This window comes from Plectropomus leopardus, chromosome 10 (assembly GCF_008729295.1).
Source record: "Plectropomus leopardus isolate mb chromosome 10, YSFRI_Pleo_2.0, whole genome shotgun sequence".
NCBI lineage: Eukaryota > Metazoa > Chordata > Actinopteri > Perciformes > Serranidae > Plectropomus > Plectropomus leopardus.
In genome coordinates this window covers 23,772,499-23,790,772 of record NC_056472.1, presented here as the reverse complement: position 1 = coordinate 23,790,772, position 18,274 = coordinate 23,772,499, and positions in this window count along the sequence as shown.

The following is an 18,274-nucleotide window of genomic DNA, read 5'->3' as shown; positions in this document are numbered from 1 at the left end:
TTCACGCAGCTGTTAAAGCCACATTTTGAATTCCCCGCAGATCCTCAGCTCAAGGAGGTAATGTACACATTAATACAAGACATGCACACACAAAAAACAGATGTGGAGAGAATTCCCCTTGGCAGCAGAAGCCTTTGAGTCATCATCTGGGATTCCCTTCCTCTCACTTCCAAATATGGGTGGGATTGTGAGCGAGCGGGAGGCAGAATGTGGAAGGCAGAGTGGAACCCCCTCGTGATGTCAGAGCTCTGGAACAGTGAGCCTCACGCTGACTGGAAATTCACAGGAAGGAATGTCGGGAATGCAAGAATCACCGAAATGCTATTCCCGCATGCACGTTTGTGAAGTCTGAGTTTTAGCGCACACACGCCTCGTGTGCACCCACACACACATAATGTTGGTCGCCAATCCTCTCATTGGGAAGATATTCCTTCCCGTAAAGGCTTATTCCTGTAACCCCCCCACCCAGCCCGCTGTATGGTGACTCCTTATTCCCAGCATCAGTTGCTCTGTGTGAGGCCTCTGGTTCAGTGTGGTATTTCCCCTTTCTGTAAAGGCAGACAATGCTGTCATGGCGTGACCATTAACTGATGTGTAATATGTGAAAAAATTCAAAAATATATCTAGAATTCTTTTTGACATCTTTGTAAAAACCACAGTATTCATTTGCTACAGTATTTTGCACAATACAGGTACTAATTTACTTTTTAATCCAATATATTTATCTGACAGCTGTTGTTAATTTGCTAAACATAAAATGAAGAGAGCATTGAAGGTCCAGTGTGTAGGATGTAGGGGAATATATTGGCAGAAATGGAATATAATATAAGAAGTATATTTTCTTTAGTGCAGTGATACTAAACTTAAGACCTTTGGGCCTAACCTGCCCCCAGTAGGGTGCCAAGTGGCCCACCAATCATCTTGTAATTTACAATAAAAACTCACATTGGGAAATGTTTTTGTTCTTTTAGGTGCCAGAATGCATGAAACAACATCAAAATAGAGTTTGTTTATTTAAAAAAAAGTGCCAGTGGAGGATTCCCCGCACCCCTCGACAGAAGTCCTAACTAAACCCTGTGTCTTAAAATCGTAGAAATGTCCTAAAATCCTAGGAACGTCCCGGTGTCTTAAAAAAGCCCTAAAATCTTAGAAATGCTAACTGATGATTGGTGAAAAATTCAAATCACAATATTCATTTGCTACAGTATTTTGCACTATACAGGTACTAATTTGCTTCTTACTCCAATACATTTATCTGAAAGCTGTAGTTAATTTGCAGAACATGAAATTATTAAAGCATTAAAGGTCCAGTGTGTAGGATTTAGGGGAATATATTGGCAGAAATAGAATATAAGTATGTTTCCTGTAGTTTCTCACCTCAAAATAAGAATTGTGTTTTTGTTACCTTTAGAAATAGCCATTTATGTCTACATAAGGAGCGGGTCCTCATCTACTGGGATCACCATGTTGCACCCGCATGTTTCTTCAGTAACCCAGAATGGACAAACCAAACCCAGGTTTCAGATAGGGCCATTCGTGTTTCGTGTCGGGCTCAGTAGTTAGCAGCTCCTCCGCCATGAGAGTGTTGAGAAAAAACACAGATTTTTAATGTAAACCTTTTTTAGTCTGTGTTTGTATGGGTTTAAATCAGCGGGTTTATTCTGGAGAGTCTGTGGTTTCAACTAGTTGCAATCTGCAACTAGTCTCTGTCTGTCTTACACACTGCTCCTTTAAGCTTAAAACACCAAATCATGGTCAGATCCACCTTGTAAGCTCCCCCTTGACATAAATGAGCTGTGGGCCCCACACCTGTTGCCCCTAAAGGGCCAATTTTCAACCAGCTTTGTATCATAAAATTTGGGTGGTACGTAAACTTCCTAACATCTAACCAGCGCCCAGATCCCCCTGTTCATCCCCAACCCAAATCTGTCGGATGACAAGTTAAGCATCATCCAGCAGATTTTCCCAGGCTCCATGGCTGTTGCTCCAACTACCGATTGTACTTCAGCTCTTTCAAACACCCGCCACCAAACTCTGATCAAATGGTAAAACTAAGCAGAGCTGATCGAATACATGCCAAGATTTTGTCACTGTTTTGCCTATTTTTCACCAAAAATGTTGAGAGAGAAACATATTTTTGTACACTGTTTGGCTGTAATACAAAAATTGTGAACAAGAAGTGGGCGCCATACTGTTTCCTGTATTGTAAGAATCAGAGGCTGATAATACTGAGATTATACAGTAAAACTAAGCAGCGCTGATCAAATATAAACAAGTATTCTGTTACTGCGACATCGATATCTCTCATCAAATGTTTTCAGAAACATATTTTAATATACTGTTTAGCTGTATTTTGAGATCCTTTTTTTAAACTGCTAGCTGCCATATTATTTCCTGTGAAAAAAACGCCAAGCTCATGTTACGTCACCCACCAGCAGGAGCGTTTATTGGTCTGGTGTGGCATAGTGCATTCTGGTAGTTGTAGGTTTTTTACCTGTTGAGCAAAAGCAAATGCCACAGCTCCTTTCTTCTGTTTTCTCTGGTCATGTAGCACCATTTTCAAAAGTATTTGCATCTTTCTGTTGCATAGATAGTCCACTTTTATGAAAAGACCATCCTTCCAGCGGTGAAATATTTCTTTTAGAGCCCCTCAAGTATTGACATTTACCAACCAGCACTAAATACATCGATGATGGATTTAAAAAAACAACAGCATTTGAAAATAAGTTTTCCCACACAAGAAAACAACACAAAGCGATTCTGTCATTTTATATATTTACCGTTGCGTGACTCTGATGTTTGAGTCAGATGTAATAAAAGAATGAAAGTAGCACTATAAAGCCATGGTTTAATGAGTGGGTTCCCGTTTTTGTTTGTATCTCATGCACACCATTTAGGAGGCAAATGACACGATATACATTCCTGCCAACGCTTTCACACTATTCCACTGATTGCGGGTGATTATTATGTGCCCAAAAAAGTAGTACAGGGCCAGTAAATTGCAGGGAAGATGAAGACTACAAGCTGGCGAACATGAATGTAAAGGGAAAAAAATCAGTTTTATGTTTTTTAAAAACATCAGTGTTTTTATGAGAGTAAAAGAACATGTTTGTTAGACTTCGACAATATAGGACTTACATAATGTACACAATGCTTTTTAAGGAATGTTAACAGGACTTTGTTTTAAGAAAACTCCACAAGGCACCTAAAACTAAAAAGGAGCATTAAAGTAAGAAGACTTCTCCAAGTTTATTCATGTACTGTAAAAAAATTATTACTGGGTACAAAACACGTTCCCAATGAGGCATCAGCTGCTTTTTAGTGACTAAAAGTTGCATATATTCTCTTAATTATGTCTTTTTTTCACAACTCAGAGTTTAATTATTTTAGAGCTTGGGCTAGATTGTGTTGCAAAAATAATTGATGAGTCATTTTTCAGAAAAGTAATCATTAGTCATTTAATGACAAAATTATTTATCAAAGACACCAAAGATTTGCTACTTCCAGTTCATCAAATTTAATAATTTGCTGCCAATTTTTGTTTTACATTATTGTTTTTGAAAATACATTAGGGGTTTGAATTGTTGATAGGACAAAACAAGCAGTTTGAAAATATTAATTGTAATAATCTGTAAAATTACAGTGTTTCTCCGTAGACCCTTTAGTGACTCCACTTAATTGAAGGTGTTTTATCATACTAACTAAAGAAAAAAACTGCAATATTTTTATGAAAAACCTTTAATGAGAATTTCTGTAAATTTGTTGTTTTTGCACTTTATTTTACTTAATTTTTTTTTTTTTTTTTGTCAGCCGTTGCTACCGGTCATTTGACCATTTTTCACTTTATTGAAGGTGTTTGATCATAATAATGCAGGAAAATATGAAAATAACAGTGTTTCTCTGTAGAACATTTAGTAACATCACTTTATTGAAGGAGTTGTAATATAATTAAGGGGAAATCTTTAAAATTACAGTGTTTTTCTGCAAAACCTTGCACTTTTGCTCGTTTGAATTATATTATATTATGATATTAAATTTTACTCTTTTTCCATTTGATTTTTTGTAACAGTGTACAGTGAATAGTTTATTAAGCAAAAAATAAATTGGACAAATTAATCAGCACTGATGCAAAGTGTTGTAGCCCTTATATAAACAGTGATGTGTGGATCTTGATAAAAACGCAAACCTTCACCCTCTCAGTGAGGGTCTGTCTGTCTGTCTGTCTGTCTGTCCGTCCCAGAGGCTTTCATCTGCCCATGATCCCGGTCTGTCTCCTCTCTTTCTTCTCTTTCCCTGGTTTTACTCTGTCCCGCCGAGTAGATGTCCCACAATACACCATCCCCAACCCTAATTATTGTTTACTGGGATCAATCTCCCTCTCCCTGTCCCTCTCTCCCTCCCTCTCTCTCACTGTACCAGGGACCAGAGATGATGTGGTAATTACATCTGCCGACTGCTGGTCTGCCGCAGACGGCTCCGCAAGTCTCTCTGCTCAGAGAGAAATTAGAGACTGCTCAGCACATGTCCAGGGCTGTAATTAGAATAAGTACTCTGTGTATGAAATGTGTTTATTTGTTTATTTATGAGACCCCAGAATTCCAGGCCACTTCTCTCTGCATAGACTTTCTTAGGTGTGGGTCATGTCAGGAGATGTGCACCAGAAACAGAGGGTTAGGAGAGTCAGCATCTGTAGCAGCTTCTCTTAAATGCCCACATATTTATTGTACAAATGAAAAGTTTAACCCATAAACTATAAAAACAAAAAAACGGGATCATACGTTTGGTTGTGTGTGTACAGAATGTACTGGACCAATCAGTCAAATAATCAAGAGAGTGCACATTTATGACTGTATGCTTTAGGATCTCTGGTGGATGCGGTGATGCACAATTCTTAAAAAACCTGTTTTACTCCTTACTTTTGTTAACCAGCCAGTAGGGCCAGAAGTTTCACTAAAAATGGTCTTTGCTAAAAAACAATAAGCGTAACTGTCTGCTGCAGAACACATTTTACAACATTTTCAGCAACATGTGACATCTATTGAAAAGTTTGTACTCATTTTGAACCAGAGCATCTAAAGATCAAATCCATAACTCATACATTATCGTCCACTAAAGTTAGGCACTTTATGAAATGAATAAGTCAGTTGTTTTTGTTATCTTCGCCGCCATCTTGACTGTAAGGAAGCCGGGAGAGCCAATTATGGTATGAAGCTATTCCTCGGCCAGACGCAGTTACTTGTTTTTGCTAGATGCAGGAACTTCTTGGAGTCGTGTTGTTGTTGTGAGGTTGCCAAGCAATCAGCAGAGCTTTATATTTATCATGCAGACATGTGAGTGGTATCACTCACCTCATCTACCTCTCGGCAAGAAAGCCAGTATAAGCACATTTTCCAGAACATTAAGCCATTCCTTAAAGCCTTATCTCCTCTTTGTCATTTGTAGCAAAATTTGAAGAAAAGCTATATGGATACACTGTTTCCAAAAGGATGCATAAGCTCACTTTAATATTAAATGTTATGTAATTATCTATAATAATAAATCTCTAATCTAAATCTAAACATATGTATACATATGTATATAATCTATAGCTCACTCTGTTGGTTGGCTGTTGGCGGCCCCATTTTTTTTGCCCTTGGAGGCTGAAATTTGGCATGTAGGTCAAATGAGTCTGTTCTAGGCCTGGGTAGTATTACAGTATTGCGGTATACCAGCTTATTTAGAAGTGCTGAAGGTATGTTTTTTAATAAAGTCATCTACAGTCGCTCCTCTTTCTATTAAACTCATTGTATGTAGAGCACAGCATGCACCACCAGAGCTCAGTCTACGGTCTCTACTGGTGGAACAGGCAACTGAGCTGAAGAACACAGCGACACCTAATGGTGGAGGGATAAGTTACAGGACTGTTAACAGCCGGCGGCCAGTGAGAAAGAGACTGTAGTAAATAACAGCTTGTTTTTTACATTTAACTTGATGAATTAATGATTTATTTAAACCATATCGGAGATGGCGATTGTTGAAACGGTGGACTTTATTACATGATTAATACCGAGAGTGACCACGATGGTTTGGGTGAGTTTGATTTTATTTCTGTTGAGTTTAAATTAAGTGTGCTTCATGATGAGTTAATTGAGCCTAGCCAGTCTTCTGTGACTGAGAGAACGTTGAAATCATAAGATGTACAGTTGTATTTCTCCGTTTAATGAGGAAAATAGGTGAGAAAATATTACTTTTCATAACATTTTGTGGGTTTCTATGGGAGTAGCTTATCAGGGCAGTGCATCCAAATGGATTCTCAGACTTGCCCAATTGGAAAGACTGCTAATGAGCCAAAGGACACCTTCATGAATATGTGGATGCTTGTACATACGTGGTTGCAGATATTGTGAATTTTGCTTGTTTACTTATTATTTCTGCATGTACGTGCTTCTGTCTGTATATACGACTAATGCCTGTCCATCCTCAGAGAGGAGTCCCTCATCTGTTGCTCCTCTTGACGTCTGTTTCTCTTTTCCTGTTTTTAAAATTTTTGTTTTTTTGTTGTTGTTGTTGAGGTTTTCCCTTTTTCAGTTGATCGTCTAAGTATAGAAGGTGTTGTTTGTTGTACAGATGGTGGGATTTAAGGTTTTGAGGGTATTTGTATAGAATCTTCTTCAGTATAAAAAAACATGGAACATAAGTGGATTCTGCTTCCATCGCACTCACATGAACAGAGGCAGAGGCTGGACAGGGACATGCAGGTTGAAAAGTAGTTTACTTTTCTGGACAAAAGCATGCCTTTTTTTTTAAACATCTCTCAGATCTGCCATCACCAAGTTCAGCACCTCTTTAGCTACTGTTTCCTCTGACTTCCAGCCCATTGCTGGGACTTTCAAAAATCACTCAGACGGAGCAAAGACCCAGTGTTTCCTCTTCTTCACTGATAGCAGCACGCCTCCCATTTCACTTTGAAAGGATCCAGTTTCAGACACAAAGTAGTCGAGGGGACCCAGAGCTGCCGAGGGGCGCTTTCTACACTCTCAGATTTATGAGCTGCGCAATGAGACAGTCGACAACTCCGGCCATTAAAAGATTATCTGGATCTTTCACAGGCATACTGGGATAATTTGGGAGCAAAGTCATTATGTTCATACCATATAAATCTACAAGGTGGAGGGCGACACATGAGGGCAGTCTATTACACAGCGTCTTTGTGTGCATGTGTGTGTATGTTGCAGTGACACATCTGTGGTTGTTTTATATTCCCCCTTAAGACAAATAAATTCTGGAGAAATTTTCAGCTTTGAAGGACATTTTTGATTTTGATACCAAACTACTGTCATCATGTGTTTCACATCATCTCTTATCAAGGATGCTGAATGATTTAACCATGAGGTTTGGAGTGTTTATAAGCAGCTTTGCATTTTAATCATTTTCATTTCTTTTTCCTCTCACACTCCATAATCTGAGAATCATTACTGAGACAGAGAAGCAGATGCTGGATGAGAGCGGAGGACAGACAGCAAGAAACTAAAAATTCCACCATGTGTTTTTGTGGGGTTTTTTGCCTCTGCTCACCAGTCAAGTTGCAGTTACAGTTTACATCCATGTTTGTGAAAACACGGATGCTTCACACACAGAAGACACAGTCAGCACAGTTTCAGGTTGGAAAGCCAAAATCACTATCTGACCAGATGTCCCCCAAATGTTATGACATTGATTAATGTCTGTTATAATGTCACAGTTGACCTTTGACCTCTTAGATATAAAATGTTAGAACTTCATCATTATATTCTACTAGACATATGTGTGAAATTCAAGCATATGAATTCTTGAGTTAGGGCCAAAACCATGTTTTATGAGGTCACCTTTGACCACCAGATTGAGGAAAGGCCATCTTCAGATATTGCCTTCATGAGATTGAAATGGATTCAAGGCTACCTTGACCAGCAAAATCTAATCAGGTCATCCTTGAATCCACTCAAATGTTTGTGCCAAGTTTGAAGAAATGTCCTCAAGGATTTCTTGATATATCTCTTTCAAAAGAATAAGAGGAAAGCAAGGTCACCATGTCCTTGACCTTTGACCACCAACATCTAACCAGCTCATCCTTGAGTCTACTCGAACATTTGTGCCAATTTTTCTCTGGGGTTGTGGGCAAAAACCGGGTTTATGGGGACACCTGGACCTTGACCTTTGACCTTCAACCACCAGCTTATAATCAGTTAATTCTTGAGCCCATGTGGACGTTTGGGCTTTATTTGAAAACACTCCCTAAAGGCTATCTTCAGATATTGTGTTCATGAGAATGAGATAAATGCAAGGTAACTGGGACCTTGACCTTTGACCATCAAAATCTAATCAGCTCATCCTTTGTTTCTACTCAAATGTTTATGCCAAATTTGAAGAAATTCCCTCAAGGCATTCTTGAAATAACGTGTTTACAAGAATGAGATGATTGCAGGGTCACAGTGACCTTGGCCCATGACCTTTGATCAACAAAATCTAATCAGGTCACCCTCATGTCCAAGTGGATGTTTGTGCTAAATTTTAAGAAATCCCCTAAAGGCATTTTTGATGTATCCTGTTCACAAGAATGAGAAAGATGGATAGATCCCTCCGGTTTTGGCTTTCACCAGTGTGGAGGCATAAACACACACTGAGGTGTTGGCGTTGAGGGGGGCAGAGCGACTGACAGGTACCGGATGGCTGAGAGCCCGGCATGTTGCCTTTAACTTACCTCAGAAGATGGATTGACCCAGCTGCTTCATAAAATAACTAGTCAGTCTTTTAGTGAAATTGTTCCCATGATGGATCTATGCTTTTATGTCAGAACTGTCATTTTTCCACTAAACTAAAACAACTCTCGTCATGATTTCATGTGCTCCGACGGGCCTCACATTAGAGTGACGCTGAGTTTGTGACCCAATGCACATGTTCAATAAACACATTGGCATTTTAAGCACAATCATTTCTAAGTGATGCATGAAACGGTGTGTGTCAGCGAATATTTATACAGGCACATGACAGTGTGTAAGACCACTGACTTCATTATTCGTGACCAGAAAAGCTAACTTAAGTGAAATACAGTTTGGGTTTTGGCATATTTCCATGCTATAGGTTATGACAACTTTACTTGCCAACACCATTATCTCATAGTGTGAACAAGAATTATCAATTAGCTCTTCGAACTGGACGACATTTCGTCTCTACAGTAAAATTGTAATTACTCTCCAGACTGGACACTGTCTCGCAGTCTGCATTTTGTCCTTGGCTTTTCAGGGATAAGGGTCTTGGCATGTGCTGGCCAAATGTAATGTAATCAAAAAAAGCCAAGACCGTGAATCTGGTGGCGTGATGTCATCACTATGAGACACTTGTGTGATATCATAATTATGAGGTAATGGCGGGAGGGGTGTGTAAGTTTATGACTTTGGCACACGCTCAGTTTACCGTCAGCCTACTGCAACAGGGTACTAATGAGAATGGATAGCCTGCCCCGAGCTATCCATGTGCTTGTGTGTGTGTGTGAGTTGGAGAGTGCATATGTTTGTGTTTTGATAAATTGATGGTTATTGGCAGAATGATGTAGTCAAGAAATCGGTGATGCAAATGACCTAGACATACACAGCGGAGGACGACGCATGAGAAAAGCGTGCCAGTTTTGAGGCTTACTAGGTTCTTTAATTTATTTATTTTTTTCAATTTCTTTTAATTATATCAAACATTACATTACATTACTACTGAACCTAGGTTCCTTGTTTTTCCAGCGACTTTTGTACCACCAAACGCAGGTGTTTTATGCCAAAAACATAATCTTTTCCTAACTATAACCAAGTGTTTTTTTTCCCTAAACCACGAAGTCACCACAGCATTGTTAAAAAATGTAACATATCCTTGGTTAGAGAGTTTTGTATTATCAAAGAAATGCAACTTCAGAGCAATGAGCTTTTGATTTTTGGATAGTGGCCTGTTGGTAAAATGGGCTTTCTGTCCAATGGGTCAAACAGAGCTTCGAAATTTTGGGTTGTATGGTTATATTCCAAACTCACCTTTTGTTAACCATTACATTTTTTTTTTCCAAAACCTCCATGAGGTTCTCCAGATATTTTCAAAAACTGCCAGCTTTCTTTTAGTAATGTACGTTAGTTTTTCCACAGCAACACATGTTGGTGGATCCCTTATATATTGATTCATACTTTGATTGTTCACATTTTTCCATCCTTTGGCTATTGCCCTCTTAGCTTGTAAGAGACACGAGTCTATTAGGGCTCGGTCAAAGTCCACAAGTTTCTCATGAGCCTGATTCATTTCCCCCACTGACACATACTGTTTTTTAGACAATGTCTCATGACGAAAAAGATACAGACAGCACAAAAAAACACTCATCAGATGAGTATCATTGGGAAGTCAGTCTGTCAGAATGACCAAAGGTTGAGTCTGTTTCCAAATTTACTGTTTGTGGTCTGAGCAGTCGCCACAATCTCTCACAAATAATCCATCGTCATAACAGTGCTGAGCTCTGGTGTGTTTGTAGTTGCGATTTCTGGTTGCTAAAGCAGTCAAAGCTTCCTTTTACTGGTGGTCCCATTGTTACTCATTCTTAATAAGAGAATTAGCTGAGTGAATAAAATTTAAATGTAAAACATGAAGCGATGCCAGTTGCTCAACATCTTATTCTTGAGACAGTGGGCTAGACACATTTGCGATTTTTCAGCGATAGAAAGGAAACTGATTCAGAACAAATCAAAATTTGAAAAAGTTGTCAAGCAAATGACATCTTTTATGCATAAAAGTAACATCATTTCATGTATTTCCAATAAAATCATCTCAAATAGATAGTCGGTAACTCTTTGCTTACCTGAGAAAAATTAATCTGTGATTCGGCAGGTCAAAGTGCAGAGTCAGATTCCCAATTGAATTCAAAAGAATTTTTTTTCAATTCCATATAAAAAGCAATAATGAGACCATTTTACTAACATCAAAAGTGTGGTTACATATTAAAGCTTTCATTTTAGTTTTCAAAAGCTTGAAAGTAATAAGATGTACTGATTAGCATTTACTTTCCACATATATAGGACAATCATAGTTTTGAAAAATTAAAATGACTGCCATCAAATTGAAAGACCATTGTGAGTTAAAGAGGGCATAACTGAAACGTCCTTCATTTTTCAATGTGTAATAAATTTCGACATCGAAACTAGATAAAAGCAACAACACAATTGATTAGCCCAGATGCCAAAACTGGATTTTTTTTTTTTTTTTTTTAGGGAGACATCAGTGGCATTTTCTGCTGAGATTGTGCCCCAAAACCAGGTGTATTTTTTTTTTAACAGGGCAAGGGCGTCATTGATCCGATTGTGCCATCAAAACTGGATGTTTTTGATAAGACATTGCAGCATTTTCAGCTGCGATTGTGACCCCAAAATTGGGTGTTTTTTTTTTTTTTTTTTTTTTTTTAGTAAGACACAGGCAGCATTTCCAGCACCAGTTGTGTCTTCAAAATCATGTGTTTTTAAGCAAGACATCAATGGCATTTTTGGTGGTGATTGCGCCACCGCCAACTGTCTTTAGTGAGACATTGGCCAATTTCCAGCCTTGATTGTGCTGCTGATCTTTCCCTAACCATAACCACGTGGTTTTGTGCCTAAACATGTTAATAATAGCTGTGAAGAAACATATGAAACATAAAGTTTCAACATATCTGCGACATAAAAATGTACAAATGTTACGTTACAAATGTTGCAGCACCTCAGCTCTCTTTTTTGTGTGTGCTTGACTGTAATGTTTTCCCTTCCACTTCGCATAAATGGGTGTCAAATGATTTTAGTCCTGAGCCAATAATGTGAAAATTATTGCCATTCTATAAAGATCAAGGTAACAATTGGCAAGCTAGTATGAGAATTTTCTTAACTCTTTTTTATTGCTGCACATATGGAGAGAATTTTGACCTCTCAGTAACTGTGCACAAGCAGCAGGCTATATGGAGAACAAAAGCACACAAAGCACATCATAAATTCTCACATCAATACAATCTTTATGAGAGAATCAATGGAGAAATCGAGGTATCAGCTCCAGATCTTGTTTAATTATTTCCAGGGCTCAGACAATGAGTCTTACAAGGAAAAATAAATGATTGAGTTAGATTTAAAAGTGTTAGTTCTGACTACCTAATTGGCTGCTAAATTTGACATGGCTCAATCTGCAGCGGTGACCTACTGTTTCATTGTCAATTACAATGAGTTAGATGTGAAAGTGTGACCTCACCCAAACGATCACATGTGCCAAAGTCACCCTGCAGAAATGACATCATGGATAATGATGTCATCCCAGGATTCCAGACCCTCTCCCATTCCCGCTTAAATGCTTTTAGGCTTGGCTGCACTCTCTCTCTCTCTCTCTCTCTCTCTCTCACACACACACTGAAGCGTGTGCTTGTCTACACGCTTCTGCTCACACACACGGACACACGCGCACACATAAAACCCACTAGAGGAGCCTCACCCAAGACTGAGTCGTGATATAAACAAGACAAGCGCACAACAGATGCGATAAGGATGTCATTTGGCCTCAGAACAAATAAAACAAGTCTCCAGAACTAAAAATGCCTAATAATAAGCTTGTAAACCTTCAGGTTTCTGACAGAAGCCAGGCCGCAGCTTCTCATATTCTGCCATGCCAGGAAAAAAGCCACTTTAAATCAGACTCTAAATGAAATCCTATTGAGCCTACTTTAAAATACCCCAGAATAGTATTGTAAACCACTGTGTTAATTTTCTGCTTATATACAGAGTTCCTCTGTGGGTTAAAATAAAACAACTGGCAGTAAAACAGGACCTTCCCTCTAAAAAAAGAGCCATGTGTGTTTAGGACGAAGCTTTCAACAGAGCCTGGTGTCCGCTTTGAGTAGGCAAGGAAGCTTTATTTGTGTAACACATTTCATACAACAGGGCAATTCAAAGTGCTTTACAGAGCAATAAAATATAAAACATAATAAAGGATACAGATTTACATTTAAAGAAAACAGATATAAATGGTCAAATTAATTATGCACTTTTTTTTAACAACAAAAGTGCAAACGGGAGGTGCGAAGATAAAAATACCATTTAAAATGATTTAAAATCACGTTTAAAAATAAGTTTGCAGTCATTTCCAGGTGGAGTAGGCAGGGTAACAGAACGTTTTTAGCTTTGACTTAAAAGTGGTCAGAGTCGGGGCTTGTCTTACATCGTCTGAGGTTATTCCAGGTTTTCGCTTCGTTATAACTTGAATGTGGAGGCTCATGCACACCTTCAAAAAAACTGTGGACAGGTGCATAGGAGGAAAACATCCATAGAATGCAAAAAAAGAGAGAATTAGTAGGATTTAAGGCCTATGTCTGCCTCTGGTGACTAAATATGAAATAATTTTTTTCCCCAAATATTTTCATTCATAATGGCAGGACAAGTACAACATTTTCACATTTTTATACATCGCCATGTTTTTCTTTTACAATACCTAACATCATAATGCAAGAAGTTGCAACAGAGAGAAGAAAAAAGTCACAGAGGAACAAAACAAGCAAACAAAAAAACATTTACAAACCAAGACCCAAAGGGAAAAAAGGCAAAATAAATAAGAAACTTAAATAAGGGGAGGATTGGTTGGGGATTGGAAGATCCATCAGGGAGTTAAACATTAAAATGACTACATTATCTAAGTTTTATATTGAACATCTACATTGGAACATTACAATTTGTTGAAATGGTTATGCTTCTGTGCATTCATATAGATAGGCAGAACTAAAATTTTGTGGTATTATGATGGCAGCAGTGGATTGCAATTAAACTAACTTGCTTCTCTCTCTCTCTCCTTCTCTCTCTCTCTTTCTCTTGCTCTCTTTCTCGCTCTCAAACCCGTACACAGACTCCCCTACGGGCTTCGTGCCCAGTGCCTGACCTTAGTAAATACGTGGCTAATTTGAAGCATGTGGCGGCAAATTGGAAACACTGAGCTTTTAAAACTATGGACTTTTCTTTTGCACATGCTAATTCCTCCCAGGAGATCCCATCAGATGAAATGACCCAAAACATGTCAACGTTAGGGCGACATTTGGGCCCACAGGGTGGAGGGGGAGGAGGGGAAGGAGGAGGAGGAGGAGGAGGAGGAGGAGGGGGTTCGAAGGGTGGACAAAGAGCGGCTGAAGGGCAGAGGAGTGAGTTAAAGAGGGTGTGTTTAAAAGGGGGAAATTCATTCAAGTCATCCCTTAATAAAACACTACGCTGTTGCTCTCCTCCCTCTTTTACTGTCTCACTTTTATCTGTCACTCTCTCACACACACACACACACACACACACACACACTCACACACACTCATCCCACGCACAGGTGGAAATTGTTAGTGCTCTACCTCCTGTTCAAGGGAGAGCTGCTTGCTCCATATAGGACAACAGGTGCGCTCAAGGCAGGAGTGCACATGCACTCGTGCACGTGTGTCTGAGTGTGTGTGTGTGTGTGTGTGTGTGTGCGCGCGCGTGCGCGCGCACGCACGTGCATGTGTTCACACTAGGGTCTTTATTTTGAGAAGTGCAGAGAAACAGAGAGAGAGTGTGAGGGTTTGGCCGGGGTCCATGTCTCACTCTGGTTGGACTCATTGCCCAGCCCCCTCAACGCTGCAAAAAAATGTCCAGCCTCACCTGGTCTTTGACTGAGAAGCACAATCCTGTTTTTCTGACTTAAAATATTTTTCTTTTCACCCTCTTATTCTGATTTGTCTGTGGTAATTAGATTGTGTTATAACAAGAGTCTGCAGCCATGCAAGCAGCTCTGTGAGGCTGTACAGCGCTGCTCTGAGCAGTGTCAATGCTAATATGCTAATGTTTAGCAGGTATGATGTTTACCATGTTCATTATCTTAGTTTAGCATGTTAGCACACAAACACTACATACACCTGAGGCAGATGTCAATGTTTATGAATTAATTATTGGAAAAATAAAAATTTAGACCTGTGGTGGTCAGGCCCCCAAAAGTGCGTTTGACTCTAAAGGCCTAGATACATCAAACCAACATCAAAGAACTAGAAGGAGAAGAAGGCCGACTATTCAGTTGTCTCATGTCAACTGTGTCTCCGCCAAAAAGTTGCAATGACACATTGCAAAGACTGCGGCCCACAGCCAAGTGGGGTATGTTTTCTGCGCCTGCAGAACATTAAAAAAGGGAAACTGTAAGATTGACGAGACGGATCCACACAACTCAGTGTTGAAAGAACAAAGAATATGTACCGTGCGCTAGCCAAATATAACACTAACAATTACATACCGTTTCTGATAAGAGTTCAATGGCTAAAAAACATTATCTGACCTAATATATCTGCTTTCCTGACTTCCATTTTACTTTAGTGAAGTGCAAATCAGAGACAAGCACAACTATCTCTGACAGCAATTCAGCATGCTAAATACGTCACAAAAAAGGCAGCAAGGTCCGACTAGTACCTGCGGTGTGGAACACACTGAAAAAACAAGGCCGACAGCTGATCACTGACAATACCAACAGCCAACCGTTGGTATTGTTTGTTTTGTTTTGTCAGGACCCTAAGGACAATTTTATAAAGTGGATAAACTGTGTAAAGACAACTTCCAGGTTTGTCACATGAAGCCACGGGGCCCAAAAAGTCTTGCCCACAGACCTTCTTTGGGAAAGAAAGCAAACCAGTGGATACCTTTTTTTTCCGTCATCAACCCCAGAACAATGAGCCATGTCACTATCAGGATATGATCAGTTTGTTGCAAAAACATCTCAAAAGTCAAAAAGATCTGCATATTTAAATCATTTTATTCCCATTCAAGTTAGCACACGGCTAAACCGGAAGTTAGACGCTCAACTGGCAAAAGTCTCTAGTGCGTTTTCTCTGTTTGCCCAGTGGTGAAGAAGATCTGGGTAATTTTATATCCAGGATGTTGAACTTTCTTGGCTTCATGCACCACAGGGCAGCCTTTATAGGAATGAATGGAGCCCTGTCTCCACTGCATCCAGTTCTTTTATACATCCATGGTGGTGGTGCTACATAAGAAGTTAAGGGATTACCAACGTTTTTTTTTACAATTTATCCAGGGGCACATTAAGGTGGGAAACCAATGTTATAGAAGGTCATCCAATAGTTGTCAAAATATGTCACTTAAAGGAAGCATCAACCACATGGCGCAAGAGTCAGTGGATCTCCAAAGTCTCTTAAATAAATGTGTTTGTTTAAGATTATTATTTGGGCTTTTTTGCCTGTATTTGATAGAAGAGCTTAAGCATAAAAAGGGAGAGAGAGAAGATGACATGCAGTAAAGGGCTGAGGTCGGATTCGAAGCAGCAGCTGCTGCAACTAAGACGAAGCCACTGTACATGGGGTGTCTGCTCTACCAGCTGAGCGACTGAGCGCCTCCACGGCCAAAACTTTAATTCAGAATTTTACATAAACATTCTTTACAAATGCAAAAATGGTTCCCTTAAGGGTTTTATGGGTAGTGTTTTGTGCAGTAAATACCTTCCCCCCCATGCTTGGCACAAATATGGAAGCCCCAGTTTTCCAACAATCTGGAGGATCTCTATCCCGCTTCGTGTCCACAGACGAGCTTCCTTGTTGGTCTAAATTTAGCCCTGGTCCCCTCTGGAGGCTGGAGCAGGTGGAGGTGACGGGGGCTCTGGCCTGTGCTCATGGGACAGACGGGTGAACACCATGACCAAAGCCCCCGCCCTCACAATCCAGTTATAGAACTGATAATGATATCCCCACCTCGGCATGCGCACACACCTCTAAAAATGAGTCTGTCATTGCCTCAAACTGATTGTTATAATCTGCGTCATACTATGTTACAATCCCAAACTGAAAACAACAGATTTCACTGGCAGACTCTAAAACCACTTATCAAAACTCTTCAGCACCGCCACATGAAAACCTCCAACCATGCCTCAATATTTTGAGACTTGCAACATGTAATTTGAGACCAGCTTTTGTGGGCACACAGTCTCCAAAGCTCACCATTGTCCCCTCTACGGAGAAAGAAGAGAAAGAAAAACACACCAAAATGTTGCAACTTCACCTTTCCACTATAATGACTCCAATATCTACTACTACACATGATGTCTTTCCCCCTCCGTTTCTCATTTCAGAAACTTGCTGATCCCCGTATTGCTGGCCCATTCACCAGGATGACATCATTGGCTCAGACTGTGCCAACTGTGCTCAATAAAGCCCAGGCGTGTTTCAGTGTGGGAGTGCCTCTGCTGCACTGAGACTCGTATGAAAGACGTGAGTGAGAAGATCTTTGTACTAAATTAGTCATGGCAAAAAATTTGGAGGGTATTGCTTGTCACCAGTATTCACCGATTGTAAAGAATCTGAATCATTGCGACAACATCCTTTCCCGCCTCCTGCAGATGTTGATGTGAGTAAAGATGAGCTCAGAAAGGTGAAATTCTGCATGGTGATGCATTTGATTGTAAAGACGGCTTGCAGTGGGCCCTTTTTTTAAAAATATAAACTGTTAATTAATGCGTTTAAGAGATTGTGATTTAGACTGTCCTCGTAAGATAAAGCATCAGTCGCAAATGCCCTCAAACGACCTTTATGTTCAAGCACAGTACCCCTTTAGTCGGTCTAGTAATTATGACAGACATAAAGGAGGAAGTCAGGTGACAAAGGTGATCATAAAGTGACAAAGTCTGTAAACAAAAAGGTGTGGGTGGATGTACTGGTCAACAAAACATCAGACACAAACACAGTAGATGGCTGTTTGTTTGCTGTTTCAAACCATTGTCATATAGCCTTATGTTACCATGACGATGAAGCAAAAGTCCTAACCATAGTAAAGTTACGTTAACCCAAATTACAATCTTTCCCAAAAAAACCAAAATGGGGTTTTTTTTGGGGGGGTCAAAAATGGTCACAGTGTTGTCACATTATAAAAACCTAAATGTTTTTTTTTTGTTCCTAAACGTGAGCAAACCTTATTCACAGTGTTATCACATTATAAAACGTATTCAGCTGTAATTTGTCACGGTTTTGGATGAAAGAGATAAATTATGTCATCCTATTAGTAGGGGGCGTAAGATTGGCCACAGCTTGTTGTTCCACAGGGCGTGGACAAACATATTTTGTAGTGTCATTTGAAGGACTTGTTTGGTAGTTTGCATTCCTGGGGAGACTTGCTTCATCTTCATAATAAGTGCGATTGTTTCATACCACTCCAAAGTACAACCCCCGACTCTCCACTCCCCCGCCGCTCAGCATCGCTCATCACTTTATATTAGTAATGTTGTTTAAACACGAGTA